This window comes from Ixodes scapularis, unplaced genomic scaffold, assembly GCF_016920785.2.
Source record: "Ixodes scapularis isolate PalLabHiFi unplaced genomic scaffold, ASM1692078v2 PGA_scaffold3__209_contigs__length_174095766, whole genome shotgun sequence".
NCBI lineage: Eukaryota > Metazoa > Arthropoda > Arachnida > Ixodida > Ixodidae > Ixodes > Ixodes scapularis.
In genome coordinates, this window is record NW_024609868.1 from 70,283,832 (window position 1) to 70,302,260 (window position 18,429).

General features: G+C 44.8%; 1 pseudogene; it reads left to right on the forward strand.

Moving 5' to 3' along the window:
* The first annotated feature begins 10,039 nt into the window (after positions 1-10,039).
* On the forward strand, positions 10,040-11,823 carry LOC121837203 (annotated as a pseudogene).
* Positions 11,824-18,429: the final 6,606 nt, after the last annotated feature.

Consider the following 18,429-nt stretch of genomic DNA (forward strand, 5'->3'; position numbering starts at 1 on the left):
ATTGCTGAGCCTGCAAAACAATTAGAAGGTGTATAAACAGCACAAGATATTAAATGTGTTAACAGAGCCCCGGTTCGTGCTGTGCGTGTTACTAAATTTCCTCCCTCCCTCCTCCACGGCCCCGCTGTCCCGTATTTCGCTTGCAGGAAGGTGGTCACCCTAGAGCGGTCGATGTAACTGCCTACTGGTGTTCGTTTGCGGCGGCACGTTGTATAGGGACGCTTCGTCGCGCGTGTATCACTGGGACGCGTGCTAACATACTCGGACCCCTTGTTTACACCGCTTCGCGGAGGCAGACAAGGCGTCACCTTACAAAAAGAAGCTGATCCCAGCTGTCGATGTAACTAGACCCATACCCTAATATGAACGGCGCTATTTGTTAAAGTGTCACCCTATGAAACGTCGTGGTTCCGTTTTCATTCGCTAAAACGTCGTTCGATCAAGTGAATGAGCTTGGCCTCGTGGCAAGCGCAGCATCTTCTGAGCACTGAATTTGCGTTCATAAATAAAGTGTTTCTCCTCCTCCTCCCGAAAGGACTCCATGCACGAAGAGATGGGCGCCTTCTTGGCCGCTTTTGGATAGAGGCCCGAAATAAGGCCTAGTAATTTCAAAACTCGCTTTCCATCCTGATCTCGGGATAATGTCTTTTCACTCGTGTAGCAAATGTAAGTCACGTAATCAAAACGACGTTAATCAAATGACGGAATAAGCTTACTTTACGCATTAATCTTGAGGAAGTATGCTTATAATGTAGCAACGAATGTCGCCTCACGTAAAGGACCCCTCTAATTATTTTTTACTTGCGCTGAGACTGACCCCAGACAACGTAGGAACACGGAGAGAAAATTGTTGTGGCAAAATTCGCGTTATTTCGGCATTTATAAACAAATAAAATCACTAAAACCGGCGATGCATACGGCACAGCCATTCCTAAGCGCGAAGCGAGCTGGCCCACCCCGAAGACCGACCGGTACCGTGACTCTAGCTTTGACAAGTCTTACAGGCCTCCCCCCGTCTTGAAGAGGGAGAAGGGGCTCACAGCCGAACCCGTTTTCAAATGCCACCGCCGTAGGATGCAAAACTCGTGTTGGGCGCCGCTACTGGCCTCTACGCTAGATGGCGGGCTCAATGAGGCGTTCTTTCACTTTTCGAATTCTATTTCTTTAGTTTCTAGCCCTCAGACCTCAATAAAATCTACTTTTATAAAGAATTAAGATGGTGAACACAATCGTACTTATCATTTCTCGGTCAGAGAAATACGTTTGCCGGTTCTAGCTAATTCCGTTAATCACCAACCGCGCGCTTTTAGCACCTCGCAGCGCCGCATGTCTCTTGAAGGACGTCCATTATCTGCTTCAACGTGTGTAAACAGTGATGGAAGTGCTCCGCCAAGTACGCCAAATTGCGCCAAGGACGCAATCCTGCTACATGTAGCTGCCTAATTGCCATTTTACCGAAGAATTGCGCCATGCCGTCGCCGAGATAAGATGTAGCAATAAAAAGTAAAAATTGAAGTCATATCAGAGCGCGTGGCGATACCGCGGTAGTTTCCGCGCCGCAACTGTTACGCAAACCGAAATTGCGAGGGCGCATTATCATCATCATCACTGAAAGGAACAACGTTAGCAACATCTGAGACCAAAGCCGCAGAGGCTAAGCGAAGAACCATCCCACTGAGCAGCTTATTTAAAAGAAACAAAGGCCGAGCTTACGGATGCTTTCAATGTTGGCCCGCCCTGTTCCCGTGTGCTAGCTACCAGCGAAGTCAAAGCTAGCGCGAGCCGAATGCTCTGTGCATTCCTGACTCGCGCGTGGCTCGTGCAGTGTGGGCACCGTTACGGGCTCCATGCGCGCGCTTGTAGCTTCGCCTGCGCTCGCATCGAAGCTGAAGCGAAGTATAGTTGAGTTGCACCAAACTCTGGATGTAGTGCTGGTAAAGCCTCACCGTCCTTTTCGAAGCACAAAGCACTGCGCTACTCGCGCGACTACGGCAACCTCCGGACACAGAGCGAGTTGGGCGGCTCGAACACGGATGGCGCCACCATAGAGGTGTACAGCAGCGCTCGCGTGGTCGGAGGCGCTCATTACTAAAAACTAAACAAAACAATAATGAATCAAACCTCATTCAACTTTAGTTATGACTGCATATTATTTTACGAAATACAAATTACGTATTCCTAAAAATATTATGTATTTTTTTAAAAGTTCATGTCAACATCACACTCTCAAAATTTTGCTGTTTTCTGTTTTTTCCGTTTCTAAAACGAAACCGCTGCCTATGCGCATCCGTGCTTGCGCTCTGCGCGTTCTGAAACCGGTGGACCGTTGTGGAGGCGTCTGTGGGTCTGCTCGGTGCTTTCGCTCGCCTTCGGAGCGTCAAGCTTCGGCGCCTCGATCATCGCATTGCGCGAGCCTCGCACTTTCGGGCAAGTTGAAAGCTTTTCGTGTCTTTGAACCACCTCATTTGTGCGGTTACTCAAAGTCGTGCCCAAGCAGCGTCGGGGACAAGAAGCACCCGTTCGTTCAGATCCCAACTGACGACGGTGAATTTGAAAGTTTTCACCCCAATTGAAACTTTTCCTAAGCTCATCTTCCAGCCACAAATTGCACCATTTGAGGGTTTTGTACTCTTTTAGGTAACTGAATATATTGTTTCATTTTTGAAATTTACAAAATGTCACCGTGATTTCATTGCGATGTACCCATTTCGGCGAGCGTTCTTAGCACGGTTTTGTGGATGAAGACCACGTCCTGAAAATATTTTATGATCTGTAGACTGTTGGCGAAATATCACCTCTTCTACCTCCCGTCGATCTCGTTCACAGCAGTGTCGACACCCCGTCGAGTAAATCGAAGTCTCTATATAAATATTCTTCTCCCAGTTTTAGAATATTTCGGAGTTCACATCTTATAATATCTGCCCGTTTTTATTAATGTATCTCGTGTAGATTCTTTTACAGCCCTGCGACTCGTTTTTTCGCGTTTTATTTTTTTCAGAAATAAATAGAAAGCTGGATAGTAAAATCATTTTTAAAGACACTTTTAAAATCTTGAAAAATTTACGCGTAGAAAGGCGGAATGCAGACAGCAGAGCTTGATCGCGAGATGTGCTATCCGTCCTTCCATGTGCAATTCTTTCGAACGTTTTTACACCTCCCAACGCACTCCCCTCAAAACAATTAAAACTCCCGTTAGGCTTTTTTTTTTCTTCGTTTGCTGCACATAAAATAGCATCATTTGCATCATTTGCATTGTTTTTCTTTTTTTCTTTTTGTGAATTCATACAGATTCTCAAGGCATGAAAATCACTCCAACAAGCCTCAGGGACAGGGAACCCCAATAGACAAAAGGTATGTCCGTGGTAACTTTTTTGTGAAGTGCACTTGATTGTTGGCCAGCCTATCAAGTTTCCTGAATATGTAACCATCAGCATGCTAGGTTCCGCCGTAGTGATCTATGCAGTCTAATCTACGATCAACTGTAATGTAAAACGAGAGTGGCTGGGCAAAGAGAAATACAACAAAAACAAAAGGATAGTAGGAGCAGCCCTCTGCAATATTTCATAGCCCTGTTTCTCTTCTGCAAGTGTATGTGTTGTGACGAGACAAACTAATGTGTTCTTACATTGTCTTGTGCAGATCCTGGGAGGATAGAAAACACACATACAGCAAAAATTAGAAAGAGCAATGAAGTGACTGGCCCATCCCATGGGCATCATAGGATCTCGGTGGCCACACCAAGAAAACCTGGTTCAACTCGTGGTTCAACTTGACGGTGCAAGCGACAGGTATCGGAAGCTCATCAAGCGGCCAAGGGAAATGAGAAATACCAAAATGGTCTACAGAGAGCTAGGTCTACACATTATTAAGTCTCTAAAGATTTTGGTTCAAGTCTGTAAGTAAGCAACGAATAAGTTTGCCCGAATTACAATTCATTGTGTTAACTGTTTATTTGCATGGACCATTCAGAATGACACAACCCGAAGGAAAAATCCATCAATGTAACCCTGTTTGGCAGTCAATGTTTTCTAGTGGACCGCTGACTGTGTCTGACTGTACGTCAAGCATGTCTGATTGGCCAACAAGTTACTCTGACCGACAGTCAAACTCCAGCCAGACTCCGCTTGTCGGCTTTCTGATGGTTTCCTGTTTGCAGTCGGCCGCCGCGAAATGCCATCAGGATGTCTTGGTGGCGATTCTGATTGTACATTGATAGTCTCTGACTGTACGTCAAAAAGCTTTGACGTGCAGACAGACGTACGGTCAAAGGACGTATAGTTCGTTCGGATACCACTATTTCGTCAAATCTATGAATACGAAAAGTAATCTATGCACGAGAAAACGATTTCGGGACGTGAGCCCATAAAACCGCTGACGTTAGAGATATGACACGCAACCGACCGACAACCTTGATGAGAAGCTCGCCGAAGCGCCGAACACGACACTTCGCTTCGCCCATAGAGGCTTCGCCGAGCTTTCATGAACGATCGCTCTCGACTCGTTTTGTTTGCCCGCTTGCTCCAACCTGTCAATCCTGCCCGGGCTCTACAATGTCTTATGTTTTAGTAGAATTTCTACTCGACAAGACCCAGCCTGTTGTGAGTTCCGACGATGTAAGGGATTTTAGCGGTGTAGTTGAAGACGACAAGGTGTACCAGGTCTACTGGGCCGGAGACGCGCGAACAAAAGGATCGTTCTACGACGCGAAAGTATTCTACATGGCAGGTGAGTAGAACTGAAGTACGGCGAGTGATGTACGAGTGCTTTGCATAACATGCTGACGGCTTAACTGCATTTGCAGCCGAAGCATCTTGTATAAAACGAATAGTCAAATCGAGTTTGCAAAGCGGTGGCATAGCATAGGGGTTAAGATGTCCGATTTGTACGCAAGTGGAAGTGGTCGCGGGTTTGATCCGCGGTAGTCCTGCTTTTTTTTTCTTTTCTTTTTTTTCTGGAACATTTTGTTTTAGTGAGGCATTTGGCGATATTTATGAGTGCGTATAGCTTTACTCTTATATAAATGCTACCCTTGTTGATGAAATTCCCTTGGCAGTGGCAGTCAGACGTCATCTAATGGACAATCAGATTACGTCTGATGGTCCATCACGTTCCACCAAGGCTGCTGACTGGCAGTCAGTGTCCCAAATTACGTATCTTGATGGAATTTTCAATAGGGAAGCTTTCAACTAGGCATGAAATCTTTTTGCTGTGCTTCTTGAGACCCTCGAGAGACAATGTTGTCCACTGCGTCAGCAGGTTGCTCTTTGCACGATTTTTATGGAGCAAGATCATAAACTAACAGAAGCCTCTGAGCATCCACTTTGTTTAGACACGTTGTTAGCCTGCTGGTGGCCAACAACCTCTAGGCAGTTTTCTTTTTAAGGTGGGAGGGCGAGGGGGGAAATATCTGTTGCTTCGAACCAGTGATTCCAGGACCTTTGGCAGCTAGAATTCAAACTACGTATTTGGAGAGTTTCACTCTTTAAGATCTCAAGTTTTGGTGGACATTATCTGACCCACTAAAATTTTGCATTATTGTTTTATTACACAGGTTGAAGAATTGATGTTTTATCGTAATATACGTTCAAGTTGGTATTTGAGATTCTACAACCTATAACCATTTAAATATCTTCTTAGACAAACCTCACCGCAGGCACGTAGTTAGGATTTTGTTTAAAGGGGGGGGGGGGGGGCCGCTTATGACAAAAGGCTGTACGGGGGGAGGGGGGAGAGGTCCTGGCAAAATGGAAGATTTCGGGGGGGGGGGGGGGGGGGTGGCCAGCCCCCATGGGCCTTCCCCCTGGCTACGTGCCTGCCTCACCAATAGGGCTGTTTGCATACAATTCTCCGGCAAGGCTGCATATTTACTTCGCACTGGGTTTGCTTCTATGTAACACATATCAGAAATTATGATTATTGTGTTTTCATGTCACGGAAACAGAAATTTCCGTTTGCTGTTACAGTATTTTCTCTTTAATATGGACATCTCCAGTTTCCAAAACAATTCTCCATAATGTTGGTTATCCATAATCTTGATCACAAAGAATAAACAATGAAGGTGGTATGTTGTTTATTTTTGTCATCTGCAACTGGGAAAGGGAAAGAACTGCAAGTGATTCAGGCTGGAAACCCCTGAAAATTGTAACCATTGAGTCACCATTGTCATATCTAACAATTGTGCAGCTCTGGGTAAATTCCGTAACCGAAGAGCTTTACTAAAATGCGCGACAGGACAACGGACACAGAAGGAGACAGAGACACAGTGCTGTGTCTCCTTCTGTGTCCGTTGTCGTTTCGCGCTTTTTAATCATTATGAATCACCAACTCGCCCAACTTTCTACCCTCGTCATTCTTTTTTGCCTCACTAATATATTTCCCCCCATTTTTTTTCTTTTTTTTTTTTTGCGTTTGTCTTTACAGAGGCCACATTAAAAAGATAAAAAAAAAATTTATTTATCCGTTTCGCTCCCAAGCTCTTCGTAGTACGTACTTCGGGTTTCTTTATTTAAAGTGACGAGTTTGAATTGTATGGGGACACATATCAGTCCCCGAAAATATGACATTTATAGCAGCGTGACCGAGACGATCGACCACGTTAGCGAGACACGTTAGCGAGAACTAAGGCAGTAATAGTTGGTGCGCGCCGATAGCCTTTCAAAGTGAAAAAGCTATGTCATGTTCGCGCTAACAGTGTCGCACATTGCATCTTCACTGTAGCACCTCTTGCTAACGTAGATACTGCGCTCATTATTTTTTTTCCGCATAGCAATGTTTGTATAAAGTGACAGTGTAAATTGTTTTTCCTTGTCATGCAAATGACTGAATAAATGCGTCAACGAGTGCGAAAAATGCTGCATCTATTTCGATTCTCTGGAAGACGCTGACGACAAGTAACGGACTGTCAACTGCTGGACACAAGGTAGGCAAGCAGAACTTATGATTCTTTGCCATAACACGTGGTATGGCACGCGCGGACCGTAAATTTCCAAACAAAACCTACCGCGGTACCGGCGGTACCACGGTAGGGAGCAGCGGCAGGGCACGGCGAAAGGGCTGCGCCATGTTGGATTTTGAGCGGCTTCGTTTTCGCAAACGGCCAGGAAGCCGCTCCAGCTAGCTCGACGGCGTCAAAAGTAATTAATAAAACGTTAGCGCTTCATTTTATGAACATAATTATCGCTGCTTATTTTAGTTTCGCAATCTATTAATAGAGAAATGAGGCTTCGATTCGTTGCAGTAATGAGCGCCTCCGACCACGGAAGCGCTGCTGAGCGCCCAGTTTTCTCAGAAATCGACTCCATTGGGTCTATGGGAGTGTCCGGGTACTGACTACGGTGTCTGCACCGCGGGTGTCGCTTCTCTGCAGCGGGTCGGTGCATGCCAAAGAGCGCACTCAACGGGTTAACTCGCCGTGATCCGATCGTGACTTCGCCAGCACATCAAAAATGAATCGGAATTTTTGAATCGAATATCAGATACCGCAATATTTGAAGCTGCTGCCCGAAAGACAACTCTAATCTGAACTAAAACATTACACAACAGTGAGGGTCGTTGGATGCTGCTGCAGATACCTTAAAAGAAGTGCAGGCTGATAAAACGAAATATCCTGTACCATCAAAACTCAGTGTGACATATTTAATTGTATTTTTTTTATCTGACGAGCAAATGAACTTTATTTAAAGGAGCGGTGCAACGATATTCAATCGGAATGTTTTTCACTTGAGACGAGCTTACTGGCACACCTGGGACTCAAGGATACTCACACGCAACGCCACTGGCCAAGAAACTCCTTCGTTACGGTGTAGTTTTAAGGACAAAAGCGATCATTTTTCATTCAATCTCTCCTTTGCGAAATTTGATGACGTAACGTGGGGATCGCAGTACACCCTAGTGACGCTATTTGAATGTGGTTCATAGATTGGACTCGAGCATTGCGTGGGCACTCGACTTGGGCTCGTGATAATTGCTAGCTCGAGAAGCATACGGGTAGTGACCCGTGTCCAATCGCTGCAACGACGACAACAGCCGAGCCAAAACAATGTCTGGAACTCAGCGCCTGTCCTGCGCTTTGCCAACCCCAGCGCATGGCTATGATCAACACTGGTGGCATATAATCGGCTCCAGATCACGTGGCCGCTTGTTCTGGCTGCGAGTTGAGGTGGTGAACGCTGCTCGTTTTTATTTAATTTTTTTCTGGGACTTCTATTGCGTAGGGTGAAAAACGAACGCGTGTTTCATAGGTCATTAACGTTAGGGATCCGTTTTAAGCGGTATTTGCGCAAAGTACAAAAATTGTTGCATCGTTCCTTTAAAATGTTTTTTTGTGTGTTTACTTTGTTGAATTTTATATATCCTGTCTTAAAAAGGCGACAGGCGCTGTGTTCCAATAATAGAGATGGACTTTATATAGTTATGCAGCATTATTTCATTTTCAAGTGATATGCCAACATATGCCGGACCCTGCTCCAAAAGGGTCACTACCTGCTCCAAACCAACATTTTGCTTGCTACAAGGCCTGCTGCAAAAGGTCAAATGGCACTTCCATCACTCTGTACGGTTTGTTATGCTCCGTACTATGTGCGTTTACGTCCGTCAGTCGGCCAAGAGATTGACGTTGCGTCGCACGTCCGGGTAGCAACTTTTTGTGCGTACAACACGCCTGCTACTGATTTCTCATTGTTCTCAACTTCGAATGTGCGGTAACTGGGACTTATAACTTTGCAGGACCCCCTCGAAACTGTTGTTTAAAGCCTGTCCCTGAGTCAACTCACTCTTCGTTTTCGACGTGTTTCGATTCATTTACAACTCTGACTTCACCTATATATTATATACGACGAAGTAGAGGTCCCTCGGTAGAACAACGGAAGCTTTATTTTCGACGTTTCAACCGGAGTCCGGTCTTCGTCAGGAATAGGTAACAAAAAAATCTTTGGTCATACTTATACAAAATTACGGTGCAGGTCCACTTTTCAGGGCTTATGTAGCGACGGTAAGAAGTCGTTACAAAAATGTCCGGGTGCGCTAGGTAAACTGGGCTTCCGAGAAAATGAACCGACCCACAACAATTATTTGTAAGCTGCCTTGTCATTGGTCAATTAGATATCGTCTTCATTTTCGTTTTACTGAAAGCAACCACTGTTTTCCTTTTTAATGCCCGCACCTCCGGAATTTTCCGCCGCTGTTGACCATCTTTGGCGTCTGGCAGAAATATCGTTTTCGTCTCAAGTTCTAATGCTGAAACCTAGTTGGACTAGTGTCCTGCGCCGCTGAGCTGTTCTGACACGGTGCAATGAATATTAACTAGTCATGCTTTGCTTATTCCAGAGGTCTCACAAGGAAGCACTAAAGAGTGTCGACAAGAGCAAGACGAATGTCGCCGGGGTAAAACGGAAAGCCGCGGCACCCAAGGAAAGACGCGAATGTAGCACAGGGCCTCCACAACGTAGAGTAGCAGCAGTCCAGTCATCAGTGGCAGACTACATCAGGAGCTCGAAGTCCTCGTTCAGCCAGAGTACGAGTACTTAGATTATCTGCCCTTGATGTCTGTATCCTTCTACTTCTGCATTAAGTTTTGACAACGAAGCCTGCCAGTTTTGTTGTGCTTAATTATGTGAAATGAACATTTACATATCTAATGTCTCCCAATACTATTTTCCGCACGTAATTATAACTGTGGCTCTGGAAGTAGTATTTGTAGGGGGTGTTTTAGGTAACCAGGCGGGAGTTTGTTCAGGCGTAGCCAGGGTGTTGTCCCCCCCCCCCCCCCCCCCTCAAATCTGGTTTTGCTGGGACCTCCTTTCTCCCTCCCTCACCTGTAGCATCTTTTCATAGTCGCCCCCCCCCCCCCCCCCCCCTACCCCGCCCGCCCTTCCGCCCGCAACAAGATTTTGGCTACGTGCCGGAGTTCTTTAACATAATTGAGTGTTGACAAACAGAAAGTTGTCTACAACATGTTCTAAGATACATTCGTACTGCTACCGAAGAGCAGCCCTGGATTTATTGATTGAACAGATATTTGGTTTCACATGTATTAGACAAAATGGTTCAGGACTTGGTTGTAAATGCCAACCTGCCGTTCTGCTTCGTGGAACAGAGGAGTTTCAGGCATCTGATGCAGTGCGGTTTCCCTGGCCGTCACATGATGAGTCGACCCAAGTTGAGGAGCGAAATCAGTAAGGATGCGGCTGAGACGAAGGAAGTGATAAGAAAAAAGCTTGGCGATCTTCAGTATGTTTCTTCTACTGCGGACTGCTGGTCACTTCGTAAGAGGTAACTGTCGTGGTTTCTCTTCATTATGCGGTATTCTCAGTGCCATCATTTATTTTGGTGTCTCAAGGAGTTACTTTGGGGTGACAGCACATGGGATCGACCCAGACACGCTGGAAAGGTGCTCTCTTGTGCTGGGCTGTCGTCGCATTCGAGGAAGGCACACATTCGATGTTCTCGCATCTACGTTAGAAGGCGTATGCACAGAGTACGATATCCTCGACAAACTAACCTGTACCACAACGGACAGCGGCTCCAATTCATAAAGGCTTTCAGGTTAAAATGAAATCTTTGATATTTCTTACGAAAAAAATTCGAACAATTTCGCCTGAATAGATGTTTAATATTTATTTTATAGAGCCATTTTGGGCGGCAGTATGAAGACTACACAGACAGATCATCGGAGAGTGAGATAGAGGAGGAAATCTGTGCAACTGTTCCAATCTATAAAGTCCTCGAAGCTCGTGACCAATCTGATGGGGTCTACTCACTTCCTTACCACCAGCGCTGTGTGTGCCATATGCTGAATCTGATCGCAACGATGGTAAATAGGCAAACTGTTACAGCGGCAATTGGTTGATGTTACTTCTAATTCTGCAGGACGTGGAGAACTCTCAAGAATCGTCGCCGCAGCTGAAGAAGTAAATAAGACAGACTTTCAGCAAGTGCTCGGCATTATGGAAGAAGCAAGCGAGGTCTAATGTGGTTAATGACGCCATCTCTTCAAGCTGTGAAGGATATTTGCCCACGCCTGTCCTCACGCGGTGGAACTCTACATACGATTGCCTCAAATCGCTTCACGGAATGCTTGTTCACAGTGAGGGAAAGTTGAAGGAAGTTTGTGAGAATTTTAAAATTCCGCGATTCACAAAGTCAGACATTGACTTTATTGATGAGTATGTTCAGGTGTTTACACCTCTCGCACAAGCTATAACTCTTCTCCAGCGCGAAAACAGCATGTTCATGACATATCTCCTGCCTACAGTGGCTTCACTTCGCAAAAAATTGTCCGCGTTGCTGACGGAGAACTTGAGGTACTGCCGCCCGGTGGTCGAGAACTTAATCGTGGCGATCAATAATAGGTTTGCAGGTATGGAGGAAGAAAAACATTTGATAATATCTGCCGTATGCTATCCAAAATTTAAGGTTGCATGGATAGACAACGAAGTGGAACGGAAGCAGGCCTGGGATTATCTAAAGAACGAACTTATGCGAACATCAACCATAGAAAAAGCGTCGTCAGGCGAACAAAGTGGTGAGAATGAAGAAGACTGTGAGCACTTGTTTAACTTTGAAACATCGTCCTCATCTGCTTCAAGGGAGCAGGAGTTTGTATAATACACCGAACTCGCTCCGACAAGAAGTCTGGACTGTCTCAAGCACATGCCGCTGCTGAAAAGCGGGTTCTTAAAATTCAACACAGGGCTTCCAAGCAGTGCGGCGGTGGAGCGCGTTTTTAGCATAGGAGGAACAATTGCTACCAAACTGCGATCGAAGATGTCGGATGAACATTTCGAAGAAGTCCTGATTCTGAGGTCAAATCGTGAACTCAAGTGAAAAAGAGTCCTCGAATGCTCTGGTGGGAGCGTTTTGCCTTACTTCTCCCATTGACACCAATAAAGCACGTTTATCAACCATTATTAGACCACCTGAGACTGGGTGGAAGAAACACGACGACGTCTCAAGAGAGGTCGTCGTGTTTCTTCCACCCTGTCTCAGGTGGTCTAAAAAAATGGTAAACTTACACCAGCTCGCCTGCGCCCTAACTGTTTTTTCAATACGTTTATCAAACTTGTTTTTGTGTACATCCCAGTATACAAAGGGTTTACTTCCAATAATAATGTGACAAATTCGAGAAAAATACTTCACGTGAAAATAAAAAGTACCTTTGAAGTAACTGTACCTGTACCTAGGTACATTTTTAAGCCAGTAGCTAGGTACGCACCTAGGTACATTTTCGTATGAGTAACTGTAGCTGTATCTTAGGTACATTTTTGAAGTAACGTTTACAACCCTGATAATTAGCTATCAGTCTATGCGCATACACATTGGTGATATTAATGACTTTATGTTTTTCAAAAAGATGAAGGGAATGATAGTCACGTGGAACATTTTCGATTATCCTAAGTGCCTTCTTCTGTAATAGACGTAACTTGTCAATGTCGCCCTTTTTAGTCGAACCCGACACCAGGTGGGAACAGCAAAGCACAGGGTAAAACGATGCATTGTAAATTAGTTTTTAATATTTACCGGAAGCACGTGTCTGAATTTATACATTATTCCGAACACTTTGCATAGTTGTTTTATGAATATAGGTAGCATGATTATTCCAAGACATGTGACAAGAAAATATTACCCCAACGTCTTTATGCTATCAACGCACTCGCACAATCCCCCAAAGACAAATTGCGTGACAACCTAATGCGTGATCCTGGACACTGAAATAAAACTGCCTCTGTTTTTGATATGTTAATAACAAGGGAATTCATAACTACCCATGATTTTAATTTATTCAAAAATGATTCGCTTTGAAAGTGAGTACCCATTCTCTAGAATCAGCAAAAAAATATGCTGGTGTCATCTGCGTATATAATAAATTTAGCAGACGCTTCAATATATACAATATCATTAACATATATTATAAACAATAGTGTGCCTAAAATACTTCCCTGAGGGACCCCGGGTTTAATGCGCTGTGTAGAAGATCTGTAATTATTAATTTGAACAACATGGGGCATTTTCTCAATCACCTGGTAATTCACCCATGGGGAGGGATTGTTAGAACTGCCTTTCCCGAAGAGGGCCAGAAATCCATTTGTTGAGGTTTAATAATTTTGTGGATATGCCATCCAGGCCAGGACTAGAGTCAGTGGGCAATCGGTCAATGGCACATACAACCCCATAGGTAGAAATGACAATATCTTCCGTATAGCTTTCAACTGACATTTCTGATATAGTCGAATGTAAAAGAACATCCTCATCAGTGAAAGCGCTGCTGAAAAACTCGTTGAACTGCTCGTCCAACTGAAATTCACCAAGTAAGGTGCCACCAGAACCCAAGCACAGAAGCACACTTGCAGGGTATGGGTTTACAACCCCCCAACATGCCTTCGGGTCTGGCCGTGGCAGGTTCAAGACATCAACGTCAAAGAAGTCCTTCTTGGTCTCTTTTATCAATTTATTGCTGCATAAGGCATACGCATGATAGGAGGTGCAATTGCTGTCCAAGTGAGAGCTCTTCGCTTGCTTATATAAGCGCTTTTTGTTTCGGATCCTTCGTTCATTGTAGATATAAACCATAGGTAATGGAGACAGGTGCAATGTTTAAAACAGGAATGCAGGCAGCCGGAGACTCTATCAGTTTGTTGCGAAACAACATCCAGTTTTAATTTACGGAACGCTCATCAAACCCAGTCAAGAAAGAGCTAGAAAACATTAACAATCTTGACATCAGGGATTCCTCATCTGCTCTCTTGTAATCAAAAATTTCTTTCCCTAAAATATCACGCTTTGCAACGTATAAAGAGAAGGTACAATGCACAACACGGTGATCACTAATTTAGTCAATAACATTAAGCAACGTGTGCTCAGGCTGCGTTGTAAAAATTAAATTCAACACAGCATCTCCATTTGTAGTGGTTGTGACAATGTGCTCTAGTTGGAAATAACTCGCCATCTCAAGAACGTTTTGGCATTCCCTCTTGTTTGTACTGTAGTTAAAAACTTTATTTGCTGTCCAGTCTATACAAGGATAGTTAAAATCACCTGCCAGGACTATAGTAGTGTTAAGGAACTTTGGCTGTAAATCGTCTACAATTTCTGTTAAGTGGTCAATAAACTCTGCCCTAAAGTCCGGTGGTCAGTAGCACACTCCGATTAAGCAACTTTGAAAGCCTATTCCGGTTGTAACACACAGAATCTCAAGCGCTGCATCAACCGGAATAAATAACGATGGGATGCCCTTTCTTACGGCGATCATAGCCCCACCTACCCTGGAGTAATATCGGTTCTTTCGATAGACTGAAAACAGGTCTGCAAATGTCAACTCTGAATTTGCTATGTCTGAGCTGAGCCATGTCTCAGTTCCCAAAATGACACCAGCGGAACATGTATCAATAAAAAGAGCAAGTCATCCTGTTTCGGTATTAGACTGCAAAAGTTGGCGACAAACAGAGGACAGCTGACCAACCTTCTCAACGGGACGCGATCTGAAAAGGCTGTCCATTGGTTACGTTAAAAGAGTGATGATTTTGTCAGGCCACGACCTGTCCGTTGTTGGGACCATATTTGTAAACCGCACTGTTAAGTAAAAGATTGTCATAGGAGAGCCAGTGTCTGCTTTCGCCTGGATTCACTCTTACGAAGTCCCTCAGATGTTTGCGGATGAGTTGCATTTTAGGTGAGAAGTCGTCTTCGACCCATACTTTAGGCGATATCAGGTTTTTTAGCTTGTACGCCTTGCCCAGGATCTCACTCTTGCTTTTGTAGTTGAGGAATTTTATAATTATCGGGCGGTTAAATCCGGGTTACGGGGTCCAAGTCGGTGAGCGCGCTCGATTTCTTCGACACTTATGTTTAAGTGTGTAGAAAAAAACATTTGAGCCATCCTTTCTGTGCCATCCCATGTTTCAGGCTCTTGTTCGGGAAGAACCTTAACTATAAGATCATTCCTCCGTAGGCAATTGTTTAAGTCGTCAACTACATCGGCCAGACCCTCACTTTCACGTTGCCTTTCAGTGAAACTGTTCATCTCAATCTTCAAACATTTAACAGTCAATCTGAGGGACTTAACCTTCCCTGAGAGCTGGGTAACCTCGCATACATACATGGTAAATGATTTCATTGCAAATGGAAATATCCCTAATAGCCTCAACAATGCAAAAGTTAAGCCTCCTCACAAAGGAGGAGATCGGCAAAAAATAGAAAATCATCGGCCGATCTCAATCTTGTCATGTGTAAGTCAAATTTTAGAAAAAAAAAATCTTTTCCAGGTCACGAATCAGTTCCTCGATAAATTTGGCATCATATCGGACAATTAATACGGGTTTGTCAGCGGACGAGGAACAACACCATTACTTCAACATTTCGCAAATAAATTACAATATGCATTTGAAAAAAAAAAAGAAAAGATGTCACCTTGCGCCCTTTCTCTGTACATGTCCAAGGCATTTCACAATGTCAATCATGACATTCTGTTACAAAATCTTTACCGTCTTGGCTTCTGTTATCTTTTTCTGGCTATAATAAATGACTATTTAACTGGACGCACTCAACAAGTTTACATAGATCATACAAGGTCAATTCATATAGGTCGCGAAAGTGGAGCGAAAAAGCGGCCCAAAACCAATCGACAGCGTCATCACCCTGGAGGTCACGCTACCGCAGCGCGACTGTGTTTTGCGTGGCGAAACACTAAGCTTATAAAACATTAAAGATACATTTTCGGTGTTTAACATAGTTTACTTTAAATCAAAGCATTATTTATTCATAATGACTTAGTTTAAGCATGTTCAGTTGGGTGAATTTTTTAGGTTATGTTTAATATGTATTATGTTGTGCATACTCGTTGCGACCTCTACAACGTCGTTATTACGGGTGTTTACGCTGTCGGCAGAAGTTTGGAATCTTGATACACCTCGTGTTTGCATTGTTTGCGTTTGCCAGTGTGCCTGCATTTCTGTAGCTCCCGTCAAACTTTCGCTTTGCAATCGTTTAACGAATTCGTAGTCTTTTTAGTTTTCCCACGTATCCGAGTGCAGAACGGTTTTCACTGGTTGAAGCCTATTGCGCCGTTCTGCGGCTTTTGTCGTCGAGCGCCCGCCGGGTGCGTTCAACGTTCGTCGGGACAATGAGCCTGCCTTATGTAAGAGACGCTGCTCGGTAGCGCGATGCCCAACTCATGACTTCACCGCTGGCATCACACTCCATCGTTTTCCTGTGGACTTTGCAAGTGAAAACTTGTAGCAGCTGTGTCCGCTGCAATTATGTGTGATGTCCTGATGTCCGTTGTCTGGTGATGTCTGGTAAGCTCTTAACCTCTTCTATGGGCCCTCATGCATGCTCATTTAGTAATAGGCACCCGTTGATCGAGCTTTTTTTGGGCCCAGTCTTCGTTCCAAGCTGCGAGACGAAACTAGTCTCAGATATTAGTGGCGGCTTTGCGTGACCTCTGCTGAACGACTGCGTGACCACAAAAACCTAACAAGAAACAATGACTGAACATTTCAGTTTTAACGAACTTTCATGTTATGATGTGAATAACACTAAAGCATCCTTTCTGCTTGAAACGTGTTTGGTGTCGTCCCTCTAACATGCTAACGACTATCAAGTCTACTTGCTGTGGATTTCATGCTCGGGAATCTAGTAGTGTAATCGTCTGCGTTCTGAACCTATCTAACCTCACGTGCACAGAGGTGTGCTCCGCGCTCATGGCGTTCGCTGGACCCAAACGGGAGACCAGGTACAATGATGTCACTAGTTTATCGCTAACGTTATAGTGTAATCTTGTTTCTTTCTTAAATGTCCTCTAAAGGCATTTCGGCCTGTTCAGTTTAGCCCAGGGTATGTAAAGTAATACACTGCTTCACATTCAGGCGGAGGGTCTGGGTTCAGTTCTGCCGGAACATAAGCCTACAGAACAAGACACCACAGCAGCTGCGGGAACGGGCGGTATGGCCAATTGATCAGCGAGGGCGAGCCCACACCGGCCAGCAGCAGTATCACCGGTGGGCCAACATCATTACGGTGTCATACGTACCGCACTACGGAACAAGGTAAAAGCAATTGCATATTGGTGGAGAAGTGTTGCAGTCCATGTGTTTATATATTTCAGACTGTCGCATAGTAGCCTCCCTTCCTATGGTAGAGTGTGTTCCCAGTACTTGTGCTTTCTTGGGAAACATGCAAAACATGTATGACTATGTTTTTAATCTAGCTTGTCAGGTGCCGCAGGAATATCCCGAAACAATGCAATGACTGATGTTTTTGACAGATTTTTTATTTGCCTCGTCATTGCTTTGCAGATATGGGGAGCAGTCTCACGGCTCTGACCTGTAGCACGAAGACTAGCCCTCCAACCATAGTTCATGGTAAGTTTTGATAGTGTGCATTATTTAGGGCAGTCTTTGAAGTTTACTTTGTTGCGTAGTACTTGACCAGCTATAGCTGGTTCAGCTTTTTGCAACCACTCTGTCACTTTGTTTCCTTTGTCTTGTTTTTTGTAGTGGATCACACATACGCGATGGATGGACATGGTCTGCCGTCTGGAGGAAACGGTGTGTGGGCGCCCGAACTTTCCCCTATCGATTATGATGCTTCGATAACTTCGAGGTCTGCAGTTTCTCACCAACGTAGGTATCTGTCATGATGCACGAAGCTTACTTGTAGTTCCAAATTTTCTACAGTGGAGGAGCATTGCGTCTTTCATTGTTTCTCGAAACGTTTCATAATTGCTTTTGCTTTCCCCTTGCAGAGTCCTGTGCCACCCACACCGAGGGCAAGGGGAGCATGGACGTGTTGAGGGCTAAACTTCGACAGCTTCGGAAACAGAACAAAAGACTTCAGGAATGACTGCAGCGACGGCGTCATATGCTGACTGTCACTGAGATAGCTGAAAGTGTACGTAGCCTTGTCTCCAGCCGATGCTACCCTTGTGTAAGCTCAGCTGAAGATGTCCAATGCAAGCAGGCTCGGCAGACGGTGGTGCAGCCAGAACAAAGCCTTTGCCTTGGGCTTTCACTTTCACAGCCCTAAGGGTTTCCGGTACTCTAGGCAATTGTTGAGGCTCCCATCCATTAGGTCGTTACAGCTTTGGCTTCAGCGTGTTCCCCTAAGGGTTGGTTTTTACCCAGAAGTTTTCGAACTTGTCAAAAGACGTGCACCTTCTTTTTCACCACAAAACAAGCCATGTATAATTGTCTTTGACGAGATGCACGTCACGAAAGAGCTCTTGTACAACCCCTCTGTAGACAGGTTTGAAGGGCTCGAAGAAAGTAACACTGGAAGAGGCGATAACATCGCAAACAAAGCTCTTGAGTTTATGGCTTGTGGGACCGAGGGTGAAAGACGAGGCAGAGGCACGTGACAGGCGGTCGGCGGAGAAGACACGAGCTGGCTCGAGACAGAGCGTGCTGAGCGAGGCTGGAGCTGGGCAGGAACGACAGT